This window comes from Trichechus manatus, unplaced genomic scaffold, assembly GCF_000243295.1.
Source record: "Trichechus manatus latirostris isolate Lorelei unplaced genomic scaffold, TriManLat1.0 scaffold00080, whole genome shotgun sequence".
In the NCBI taxonomy this organism is placed as follows: domain Eukaryota; kingdom Metazoa; phylum Chordata; class Mammalia; order Sirenia; family Trichechidae; genus Trichechus; species Trichechus manatus.
In genome coordinates this window covers 4,059,075-4,072,745 of record NW_004444016.1, presented here as the reverse complement: position 1 = coordinate 4,072,745, position 13,671 = coordinate 4,059,075, and positions in this window count along the sequence as shown.

Below are 13,671 nucleotides of genomic sequence, written 5' to 3'. Positions count from 1 at the left end.
TTGCTGAAAGTGAAGAGGACTTGAAGCACTTACTGATGAAGATCAAAGACTATAGCTTTCAATATGGATTACACCTCAACATAAAGAAAACAAAAATCCTCACTAGTGGACCAATAAGCAACATCATGATAAACAAAGAAAACACTGAAGTTGTCAAGGATTTCATTTCACTTGGATCCACAATCAATGCCCATGGAAGCAGCAGTCAAGAAATCAAACGATGCACTGCATTGGGCAAATCTGCTGCAAAAGACCTCTTTAAAGTGCTGAAAAGCAAAGATGTCACTTTGAGGACTAAGGTGCGCCTGACCCAAGCCATGGTATTTTCAATATCCTCATGTGCATGCAAAAGCTGGACAATGAATAAGGAAGACTGAAGAAGAATTGATGTCTCTGAATTATGGTGCTGGCGAAGAATATTGAATATACCATGGACTGCCAAAAGAATGAACAAATCTGTCTTGGAAGAAGTAAAGCCAGAGTGTTCCTTGGAAGCAAAGATGGCAAGACTTCATCTCAAGTACTTTGGGCATGTTATCAGGAGGGACTAGTCCCTGGAGGAAGACATCATGCTTGGTAAGGTAGAGGGTCAGTGAAAAAGAGGAAGACACTCAGTGAGGTGGATGGATACAGTGGTTGCAACAATGGGCCCAAACATAACAACGATTGTGAGGATGGCGCAGGACCGGGCAGTGTTTCGTTCTGTTGTACATAGGGTCGCTATGAGCGAACTGACTCGATAGCACCTAACAACAACAACAAATGACAATACTCTAATTCTATCACTCCATCTTCATTTATTAGCTGAAATGTTTCTATAGAGAGAAACTTCCCTCCATCTACTCTTTGGTTACCTGGTGGTACCATTTATAAAGGAAAGGCAAGTTATATACTTGATTTCGTCTCTCTAACAGTTTTCTAAATTAAATTGGTCTTCTGAACAAGGATTTTAAGAAATAATTATGACCTCATGGATGCAAAGATATTTTGTGGGTTTCAGTTTGTTGCAATCATTCTCTTTTATTGAGGCTCAATTGTCCCACTTTTTAAGGCGGCTCTTGAGTCCTTTTGATATGGCCTTAGTAGTCATTTGCTACCTGGTTTGGCAAGATGTTCCAGGCTCATCTGATACATTTCCTGCTCCAGATCAGGAATCAGCCATTTCTCCAAGGAGTCCTTGGTCCTTTTAATGAGAAATGATATTTAGTAATCACAATCTGGTGTTATGTGTGCACATTGCTACTGGATTGGTCATTATTTCTATATCATTAATTCATATAGATATTTCCAATTCAAATATAAGACTATGGAACTTTTATTTAACTTCTTTTATCTTCTGTCTGTAAGGAGCCCTGGTGGTGCAACAGTTAAACACTTGGCTGCTACCTGAAAGGTTGGTGGTTTGAATCCACCCAGTGGCTCCATGGGAGAAAGACCTGGAGATCTGTTTCTGTAAAGATTACAGCCAAGAAAACCCTATGGGGTGGTTCTACTTTGTCACATGGAGTCTCTATGAGTCAGAATTGACTCAGCAGCACCCAACAACAACAACAACAACATCTTCTGTCTGTATCTCCTTTCTTCCAGATGAGAATTTGTTTCTGAAAGACAGTGTTTCTAAAAGAATTAGAAAATAATTTGCTTGATCCCACTTTACACACAAGCAATCTCAGAATGACAGTGCCAATCTCACCACCAATACAATGATTGAGAATAATTTAAAATTATCTTTTCTGCATTTTTTTTGTTTGAGTATATTGCACTAGGGATGTACAGTCAAATTATGGCATTTTGAAATCCCTTGGAATAGGTTTGAGTGTGTGTGTGTGTGTGTGTGAGGTTGCAAAACCTGGATATACAAGTTCATTTGTTTCCTTTTATTTTCAATTTTTAGGGAATTTGTAATAGGTTTGTTTTATAATTATATAACATACATGGTTCTACAATCAGACCTACAAAACAAATTATATTCACAGAAATTTAGCGTTTGTCTTGTCTGCTCTGCCCTGTGTCCTCTCTTCCCCAAACATAACCATTTTTAAAAATCATAATTATCTTTTGTGGCAGTTGTAAAACTCGGCCACAAATTCTTTGACATTCACCCCCTTGAGAGGTGGGGTCTAGGTCTCTCCCTTGAATCTAGGAGGGCTTGTGACTGGTCCAACACATAGAGTGAGGCAGAAGGAGTGCTCAGTGACATCTGTGCTGGGTTGTGTAATGACATACAGCCTCCACCTGGTTCACTGGGAACGCATGTGCTTGGAGCCCTGAACTGCCATGTCAAGAAGTCTGACTATTCTGAGACCCCTGTGTTGGAAAGGCCACCTGTATGCACACTGGTCTGTGCAGTCCCAGTTAAGCCTAGTCTTTCATATATCCCCACCAAGCACCAGGCATGTAAGTGAAGCCATCATGGACCCTCTGAACCAGCCCATCTTCCAACTGGATACCAATGAATTACTGCCATCAATGTCATGTGGAATAGAAAAATCGTCCTGCTGAGACTTGCCTCAATTCCTGATCCATAAAATCATATATATGGTAAAATGTTTGTTTTAAGCCAACCAGTAGGGTAGTTTGTTAAGCTGCAGTAGATAATTAGAACAATCTTCCTTTTTATTTATAATGTAAGGTGGTTCATACATGTGTGCATTCTTTATTAGCTAAATGGTTGCATATAATACTCTAAAAAATGTTTTTTCTCTTAATAGATGTGTTAAAATCATTCAATCAATATGTTTAGCCTCAGTTCTGTCATATTGTTTTATGTTACATTTATACTTACACAAGTAGTTTAAATAAATTGTCTTTCAGTATCTCCCCCTCCCCTATTTAGTATATTTTTTGGTACTTAAGAAGTTCTTATTTTTGTTCTAATGGTTACCTTTATAATAATATCTGTATATAATTATTTTAATCCTCTCTATTGGTTCCCTACTATGGGCAATATTAGAACTTGTTAGTATCCTCTTCCCTTCCCTCTCTCTCCCCAGCATCCAATTTGAATTATTTTCCTTTTACTCCCAGGTATTAACTGTAAGGCAATCAATCAATAAGTTTATTCTCCTTTTCAGAGGCTCACATATTTGATAGTTGTACTGTATCATACTGTGCTCTATCCCTTATGACCATTATTGGTCTTAATTCAACAAATAACTAGGTGTTCTATATGTTTAATACCATCAGCCCTGTATTTATATCTATCTAGTCATTTTGGTTTGCTTAAGTTTGTTCTCTAATAGAGTCTTCAGAAAGGAATCAGGGAACAATATTCTTGGAGTCCTTGCATGCTGATAATCATTTGTTTGTAGCTTTTATACTTAAAAGTCTCTTTGGCTAGATATGTCATCTTTGGTTCATGTTTTCCCCTTAATATCATAAATATGCTACTCTTTTGCCTTCTGACATAAAGTATTGCTGTAGATATGCCTGATGACAATCTGATTTTCCTGATAAGTGACTTGGTCTTTTGCCTGGATGCTGAATGATATCCATAGAACGTAGATCAGATTTTTTGGTACACAATGTTTTTCAAGTTTTTATTTATTTCAGGAAAAAAATTTTTTTAATTACAATGTTTAATATTTGTTTGATTCCTTAGCTTTAGTTTTTGTCTTTAGTGACTTCTGTTATACATATGCTGGATCTTTTTTTGCCTGTCCTCTACGTTGTCACTTTCTCTTGAATCCATTTCATGTCTTTAATTCTTTCCCACATTTCATGTCTTCTGATTCTCTTAAGGCATTTTCTGTTATGTTTATTTGCTTTTGTGTTTCTTCTATTTTTGTTTTCATTCTGAAATGATTTACCACTCTTATTTCTAGTTCTTCTCTGAGTTCTGGCACATCTTTTCTGAACCCTTCTAATTTTTTGTTACTATTTTATATCTTACATTACTTTCTTGGGGCCCTGGTGGCACAGTGGTTGAGAGCTCAGCTGCTAACAAAAAGGTCAGCAGTTCAAATCCACCAGCTGCTCCTTGGAAACCCTATGGTGTAGTTCTACTCTGTTCTACTCTACAGGGTTGCTATGAGTTGGAATCAACTCAATGACAACAGGTTTGGTTTGGTTTTATTACTTTATTAATTTATGTTGGCTCAGTTTAAAATATTAGGCAACACTTTTTATGTTTTGGGCATGTGTTTTGTAGGCATGTATTTCTGGAATATTTTCATTATCTGTGGAGACATTACTCTGCTTTTTCTCATTTTTCTTGTAATATGGGATTTAACCACAATATTTTTACTTGAATTTTCTGGACTTTTAAGAGGAGGGGTGAGTCAGGTTTGCTTCTCTAATTTTATGGCTCTATAGCTCCCTCTTCTGTTGTTTTTATGAAATGTTAAAATATACAGCCTCATACTTGTTCTCTTCTTCCCTTCTACCTGGATCTTCTCTTTCTTTTCTTTTCTTCCCTTCCCTTCCCAATCCTCCCTTCTTCCTCCCTTCCTTCCTTTATTTATCTTTCTCTCTTCCTTATTTTTTGGTCCCTATTGTCTCTGTTCTGCTCAATTTGGATTCCACTCTTACCAAATTCTTCTCAGTGTGGGGCCCTTCTGGAAGGGGATTTTTAGTTTATTAGTTTCAAGAACTCATAGGGCCTGCATTTCTCTAGCATCTCCATACCTAACCATGGATACCTTGCAGTCACCCACACATCAGAGAGTGTAATAAGTCCTCTCAGTTTCAACAATGCATGCCACTTCTAGAATGAAGCAGTTAAGGATTGATATACCTTCTCTATTTTTTCTTTCACTGCTGTTGGGACCTCGGTGACTGTGGTGACATAGCTGCATCTAAGATACATAGAGCCTAGATATCTGAGTCCTGGACTCCTCCCCCTCCCAATTTACATCAGACTGTGTGTGAGCAAAAAGCAAAATTACATGGTAGTAAGCCATTAAAGTTTTGGGGTTTATTCATTAACACAGCCTGTCCTAACCTGATTCCTACAGACAATGATATGAAGGAGACAAGCTGTCTTAGTCATCTAGTGCTGCTTCAACAGAAATACCACAAGTGAATGGCTTTAACAAAGAGAAGTTTATTCTCTCACAGCCCAATAGGCTAGAAGTCCAAATTCAGGGTGCTGGCTCCAGCAGAAGTTTTTCTTTCTCTGTTGGTTCTGGAGGAAGGTCTGTGTCATCAGTCTTCGCTTGTTCTGGGAGCATCTCAGCGCAGGAACCTCAGGTCCAAAGGACATGCTCGGCTCCTGGCACTGCTTTCTTGGTGGTATGAGGTCCCCATGTGTCTCTGCTTGCTTCTCTCTTTTATATCTCAAAAGAGATTGGCTTAAGACACTATCTAATCTTGTAGACCTCATCAGTATAGCTGCTGCTAATTTATCTTATTACATCATAGTGATAAAGTTTACAACACATAAGGAAATCACATCAAATTACAAAATGGTACACAATCATACAATACTGGGAATCATGACACAGCCAAGTTGACAGATATTTTTTGGGGAAACAATTCAATCCATGACAGAAGCTGACATTGAAAACTCTTAAAATAGATGGCAATGGCTTAGCAGCCTAGTGGCAGATGGCAAGGAAACTGATATTAGAGACTGGACAGATAGGTATCCATGCTATGCAGGTGTGAACCATTGGGTAAAGCTGTTTGGAAGGCAACCTAAGCACCTCCCAATTTTATAGTTCTAGGTGAAGAGGTTGGAAAAGAGGATGTTAATAATGTTTGATTGTTACTATTGGCTGCATTTGGCAAGGATTACAAGAAATAAATGAGTTCAGAAAATAATTGAAAGGTGTTTGGGAAAAGTCAGAAACTCAAGACAAAGTAGGGCTGAAAAAAGCAGTTGCTTCTAGATTCCTAACATTAAGAGATGGTATTTATAAAGGTGTTGGGCATAAACCCGGAAAAACATCTCACTTAATTAAGGTGGCCCAGGGCAAATATTAAAGTGTGGCCTTCCTATCTATTGTTCCAGATAGACTCAAGCCAGTCACCATTAAGATGAGAAAGCAAATACATAAAGGTGAGTTATTTCTTGAAAAGAAGTTTGAGCGTAATAAGTAGCACATAGAAAGACTGGAGGCAGATGGGTCAGAATCTAGTAAGTTTTAAAAGAAACATAATTCCAATGAAGTCCCAAGCCTGGTCTTTGATGACTTGAGACTTAGAATTATATTTAATGATATAAGGGCCTTCACCTTTCTAGGAGACACGAAGTGTGCTGAGAAAACGAGAAAGGTCATTCAAGATATGGCCAAGAAGGGAAGTGGAAAAGGTGGAAATAGAATAACAATCTCAAAAGGCAGAGTGAGGAGCCACTGAGAACACTGGACAAGGGAGTTTCTCTCAGAGAGAGGAATCAGGGCCTAATCAAGGAAACTTTCTCACCATCAAGGTGGGGAGATGAACAAAGTTTGCCTGGTGGGGTATCAAAGCTGATACTAATTTTGAAACTAGATGGTTTTTATTTGAAATTCTAGATGAACGTTGAAATGTCAAGTTGGCGTCTGAATGGGAATGCTTATTGTGATTATCTGATCCCTGTCTCCCCACTGTGTATTGGGTGTGTGTGAAGAACTTGTCATTTTATTTCAGAAGGCTCTGGACAAAGAAGAACCTCATTCAGACCAGTGACCACTTCGTATCACCCCGAGGTCCTAGGTTCTGAGCTGGGAGCAGTGGACTGGATGGGACTTAGGTTTTTTCTTTTGAGGGAGGGGTGTGTTCTTTGTGCAAGAAGAAGGGAACAAAGGATATTTGGTGACTAAAGCAAGTATTATGGTAGAGACAACTAGTGTTCACAGAATATCCATGTTCTTCATTTCTCAGCCTCCTACACATCTGTCAGTTTGTTGTACTGTGGTGGCTTGTGTGTTGCCATGCTGCTGGAAACTATGTCACCAGTATTTCAAATACCAGCAGGGTCACCCATGGTGGACAGGTTTCAGCTGAGCTTCCAGACTAAAGCAGACTAGGAAAAAAAGACTTGGCAGTCTACTTCTGAAAAAATTAGTTAGTGAAAACCTGATGACTAGCAGTGGAACATTGTCTGATGTAGTGCCAGAAGATGAGCCCCTCAGGTAGGAAGATGCTCAAAATACAACTGAGGAAGAACTGCCTCCTCAAAGTAGAGTCAACCTTAACGATGTGGATAGAGTCAAGCTTTCGAGACCTTCATTTGCTGACGTGGCATGACTCAAAATGAGAAGAAATAGCTGCAAACATCCATTAGTAATCGGAACGTGGAATGTACGAAGTGTGAATCTAGGAAAATTGGAAGTTGCCAAAAATGAAATAGAACGCATAAAGATTGATATTCTAGGTATTAGTGAGCTGAAATGGACTGGTATTGGCCATTTTGAATGGGACACTCATATGGTCTACTCTGCCGGGAACGACAAACTGAAGAAGAATGGGGTCGCATTCACTGTCTAAAAGAACATTTCAAGATGTATCCTGAAGTACAAGACTGTCAGTGAAAGGATATCCATATGCTTACAAGGAAGATCAGTTAATACGACTATTATTCAAATTTATGCACCAGCCACTAAGGCCAAAGACGCAGAAATTGAAGGTTTTTTACCAACTTCTGCAGTCTGAAATTGATCAAATATGCAATCAAGATGCATTGACAATTACTGGTGATTGGAATGCGAAAGCTGGAAACAAAGAAGAAGGATCAATAGTTGGAAAATATAGCCATGGTGACAGAAAGGACGTCGGAGATCGCGTGATAGAATTTTGCAAGACCAGCAACTTCTTCGTTGCGAATACCTTTTTTCAACAACATAAATGGGCATGGACGTCGCAAGATGGAATACATAGGAATCAAATCGACTACATCTGTGGAAAGAGACAATGGAAAAGCTCAATATCATCAGGCAGAACAAGGCCAGGAGCCAACTTTGGAACAGACCATCAATTGTTCATATGCAAGTTCAAGTTTAAGCTGAAGAAAATTAGAACAAGTCCACTAGAACAAAAGTACAAGCTTGAGTATATCCCACCTGAATTTAGAGACCATCTCAAAAACTGATTTGATGCATTGACAGAAAACCAGACGAGTTGTGGAATGTCATCAAGGACATCATACATGAAGAAAACAAAAGGTCATTAAAAAGACAAGAAAAAAGAAAAGACCAAAATGGATGTCAGAAGAGACTCTGAAACTTGCTTTTGAATGTCAAGTAACTAAAGCAAAAAGAAGAAATGATGAAGTAAAAGACCTAAACAGAAGATTTCAAAGGGTCGTTTGAGAAGACAAAGTAAAGTTTTATAATGAAATGTGCAAAGACCCGGAGTTAGAAAACCAAAAGAGAAGAACATGGTCAGCATTTCTCAAGCTGAAAGAACTGAAGAAAAAATTCAAGCCTCGAGTTGCAATACTGATGGATTCTATGGGGAAAATATTGAATGACGCAGGAAGCATCAAAAGAAGATGGAAGGAATACACAGTCACTGTATCAAAAAGAACTGGTTGACATTCAGCTGTTTCAGGAGGTAGCACATGAGCAAGAGCTGATGGCACTGAGTGAAGAAGTCCAAGCTGCACTGAAGGCATTGGCGAAAAACAAGGCTCCAGGAATTGACAGACTACCAATTGAGATGTTTCAACAAATGGATGCAGTGGTGGAGGTGCTCACTTGTCTATGCCAAGAAATTTGGAAGATAGCTACCTAATCAACCAACTGGAAGAGATCCATACTTTTTGCCCATTCCAAAGAAAGGTAATACAACGGAATGCAGAAATTATTGAACAATATCATTAATAAAGAAAAAAAATCCTTACAACTGGACCAATAAGCAACATCATGATAAACGGAGAAAAGATTGAAGTTGTCAAGGATTTCATCTTACTTGGATCCACAAGCAATGCCCACAGAAGTGGCAGTCAAGAAATCAAAGGATGCATTGCATTGGGCAAATCTGCTGCAAAAGACCTCTTCAAAGTGTTAAAAAGCAAAGATGTCACCTTGAAGACTAAAGTGGGCCTGACCCAAGCCATGGTGTTTTCAATTGCCTCATATATATGTGAAATCTGGACAATGAATAAGGAAGACTGAAGAAGAATTGATGTCTTTGAATTGTGGTTTTGGCGAAGAATATTGAATATACCATAGACTGTCAAAAGAACAAACAAATCTGTCTTGGAAGAAGTATAGCCAGAATGCTCCTTAGAGGTAAGGATGGCTAGACTTCCTCTCACGTACTTCGGACATGTTAATAGGAGGGACCAGTCCCTGGAGAAGGACATCAAGCTTGGTAAAGTAGATGGTCATTGAAAAAGAGGAAAACCCTTAACGAGATGGATTGACACAGTGGCTCCAACAATGGGCTCAAGCATAACAACGATTGTGAGGATGGTGCAGGACTGGGCAGTGTTTCGTTCTGTTGTATATGGGATCACTATGTATCGGAACCAACTCGACAGCACCTAACAACAGCAGCTTACCAATGGATTGGGTCTGTGAAAGAAAACAATTAATAACATACATCTTACTATGATTTTAAGGGATTTTTCTTACCCACGAAACCAAAATTGAACTGTAAAAAGTTTGACCCAAACTGAAAAACTATTGACTTATTTCTTACACCAGAAACTGCCCTGCAGCATTGTAAATTTGTCATTTCTGGCTAGAAAAGGGCTGTCAATAACAAAACTATTATATCATAATTTAATGAAAAATTAAAGAGGTCTCATGGTTGCAGGTGGGTAGAGGGCCAAATCTTTAGGAGTTACCATTTTAATATTAACTCAGTAACTATTATGTACTTGGTCACTATGGAAACTTGTGTTCATTATTAAAAAAAAAAAAAATTAAACGTCTGTAAAGTCTCCAGTCCTCAGGAGAGCTTTCTTGTTTGCATTCTTCCTTCATGCATGGGAGACTTGCACTCCTCCAATTTGCATATTGTTTATTAAATTATGAAACAATAAAACATTATATTATTGTTTTCAGCTAATTCAAAGGTTTATTTTTAAGTCATAACTAGCCTACTTTGGGCCACTTTTTTTTTAGAGGCAGAATTAGCTCCCTGCATGCATATAGAATGACTGCTTGGAAAAAACCTTATGTCTTTATTAGTTTTGATTATTTTTAACAGTGCCATGTGACATGTTCTAGGCTATGAGCAGAAGTGACATGTGTTAACTTCAGGTTGAAGCAGTTAAGAGGTAATACCCCTCCTCCACCCCCTTCTCCTTTTTTGGCAGAGACTGCAGAAGCTATGTGTTAAGATGGTAGAGTTATAAGATGGAAGCTGCCTGGATGACAGAGTCACCATATGGAGGAGAGCTGGCTTGAAAAGTCATTCAACTTATTTTAGACACGACTTGAGCATTAAAAAAAACTTTGTTTGGTTAAACCACCAAGATTGTGGGTTTTTTTTATGACCACAGCATATCATAGCCTATTCTGACCAACACAGATGTATATTCTGTTACACAAAATTGAGACTCTATCAACAATGTTATTTTATAACATGCTTTAAAAAAACTTAGAAGCAGGGCCAAGACGCTTTCTGTCGTCCTTCTTACAATAGACCCAAAAAAACAAGTGAATCGATTATATATGACAATCCAGGAGCCCTGAACATCAAAGACAAAGTTGAGGAATCGGACTGAGCTGCAGGCGGAGGGAGAGACAGTTCAGAAGCAGCAAGGAGTTTCCAGATCTCACCTGGCCGGTACCGGCACCCTGCAGGCTGGATCAGCTGGCACAGGCAGTGAGGCAAGCAGTGGCGCTCGGGATGCATTTTCCACATCTTGAGACATCGAGCAGCAGACAGTCGGCTCAAACCTCCAGAACCAGTGAGAAACAGCACTCAATCGGCAAAAGATAAGTAAAAGCATCTAACCTACCCCACGGATAAAAAAACAAAAAACACCTTTTGGGAAGTACCTCTCTCCCATTTACCTGCCTCCTCCCTGCTCTGCTCCGGGTCCCTGTCTGCATCAGTGATTGCTGTGCTCCCTGGGCCAGAAGTAGGACCCATCATGTGCCCTGAGCCATTCTCCTGGCTTTGGAGAGAGAACAAATTAACAAACAGGATAAAATAATCTTCCAGCTTCCCTAAGCTAAGAACTCAGGGTAGGCATAGCTCCTGTGCCTAGGTACAGGCATAAGGAGCCCACGGACTTTGAACGCCTTTCACCCCTGCATAGACCTGTGTGGGCCCATTTCAACAGCGTAGACCCTAATTAGCACAGTATAACACAGTATATACCTGAAGCCGATTTTCATCTGTAGCTACTATAAGGGTGAGTGATAGATTTGTGAAATTTGACACCACCCTGACCATTAAGCAGGGTCCTCACCTACCCACATCAGAGGCCTGAGGACTGGTGGCTCCACCCACTCCACTGAGCCACCCGTGACAGGGGTCCAAGAATAAGTGGTAACTCCCAGTCCTTACAGCCACAGCACTGGGTGCCAATAGTCTGGCAGCAAAACCTATCTACATATGTGCTCTAGGGAACAGGGACATGCCTTCTACCCAGACATTCAGGGGCAGGAGTCAGCCCTCTGCCTCGATCAGCACATGACCCCCTGCTGCAGCCAGATACCTGTGCCTACTCCAATCACCCCTGCCAGTCCAGGACTGTAGGTGAGAGCCTGCACCACACACTCGGTGACCAACAACCTGGACACCTCAGCTGAATCCACACAAGAAAAGTAAACAAACTCCTGGGCTCAAATACCTAGTAACAGCTCTAGCCACTTGGAGACAGGGTGCAAATCTTCAAAGATGCCAATAATCAAACTAGTTCACACAGCCAGCCTATTTGGGCATATCAAAACAAAACAAAACAAGAAGCTAGGACACAGTAAGCAAACATAAAATAAATAAAGATAATAACTTATTGATGGCTCAGAGACAACAGTCAATATCAAATCACATAAAGAGACAGACCATGATGGCTTCAGCAATCCACCAACACAAAGAGTCAAGAAATCTTCCAGAGGAAGAGAACTTCTTGAAATTACCAGAGATAGAATTCAAAAGACTAATATACAGAACTCTTCAAGATATCAGGAAGGAGGTCATTCAAAATGCAGAATAAGCCAAGGAACACACAGACAAAGCAATAGAGGAACTTAAAAAGGTTGTACAAAACCATAATGACAAATTTAACAGGCTGCCAGAATCTACAGAGAGACAGCAGACAGAAATCCAAAAGATTAACAATAAAATTTCAGAATTAGACAACTCAATAGAAAGCCATAGGAGAAGAATAGAGGTAATGGAAGTCAGAATTAGTGAGACTGAAGATAAAGCACTTGACACCAACTTACTCGAGGAAAAATCAGATAAAAGAATTTTTTTTTTTTTTTAAATGAAGAAACCCTAAGAATTATGTGGGACTCTATCAACAAGAATAACCTACGAGTGATTGGAGTACCAGAACAGGGGGAGATAACAGAGAATACAGAGAGAATTGTTGAAGATTTGTTGGCAGAAAACTTCCCTGATAGCGTGAAAGATGAGAAGATATCTATCCAAGAAGCTCATCAAACCCTACACAAGGTAGATCCCAAAAGAAAGTCACCAAGACATATTATAATCAAAAGTGCCAAAACCAAAGATAAAGAGAGAATTTTAAGACTGGCTAGGGATAAACGAAAAGTCACCTACAAAGGAGAGTCAATAACACTAAGCTCGGACTACTCAGCAGAAACCATGCAGGCAAGAAGGCAATGGGATGACATATATAAAGCCTTCAAGGAAAAAAACCTGCCAGCCAAGAATTATATATCCAGCAAAACTATCTCTCAAATATGATGGTGAAATTAGGGCATATCCAGATAAACAGAGGTTTTTGGAATTTGCAAAAACCAAACCTAAATTACAAGAAATACTAAAGGGAGTCCTCTGGTTAGAAAATCAATAACATCAGATAACAACCCAAGATTAGAACACAGGACAGAGCAACCAGATATCAACACAGATAGGGAAGTCACAAAAATAAATCAAAGCTAAAACACTGAAAATAGGGAAACAGAGACATCAATATGTAGAAGATGACAACATTAAAACAAAAAGGAGGACTAAAAAATGTAGTCATAGATCTTTCATACAGAAAGGAAGTCAAGGTGATATAAAGAAATAAAAGATTGGTTTAAAGTTAGAAAAATAGGGGTAAATATTAAGGTAACCACAAAGGAAACTAACAATCCTACACATCAAAATAAAAAACAAGAAAAACATAAAGACTCAGCAAATATAAAATCAAAAACAATGAGAAAGATGAAAAGAAAATACATAAAGAAAAACAACTCAGCATATAAAATTAAGTGGAACAATGAAACTGTCAACAACACACACAAAAAAAGACAGCAGTAAACTCCTACCTATCAATAATTATGCTGAATGTAAATGGACTAAATGCACCAATAAAGAGACAGAGAGTGGCAGAATGGATAAAAAACACCATCCGTCTATATACTGCCTACAGGAGACACACCTTAGACTTAAAGACACAAAAAACTAAAACTCAAAGGATGAAAAAAAATATATCAAGCAAACAACACTCAAAAAGAGCAGGAGTGGCAATATTAATCTCTGACAAAATAGACTTTAAAGCAAAATCCACCACAAAGGATAAGGAAGTACACTAGATAATGATTAAAGGGTCAATTCACCGGGAGGACATAACTATAATAAATATTTACACACCCAACGACAGGGTTC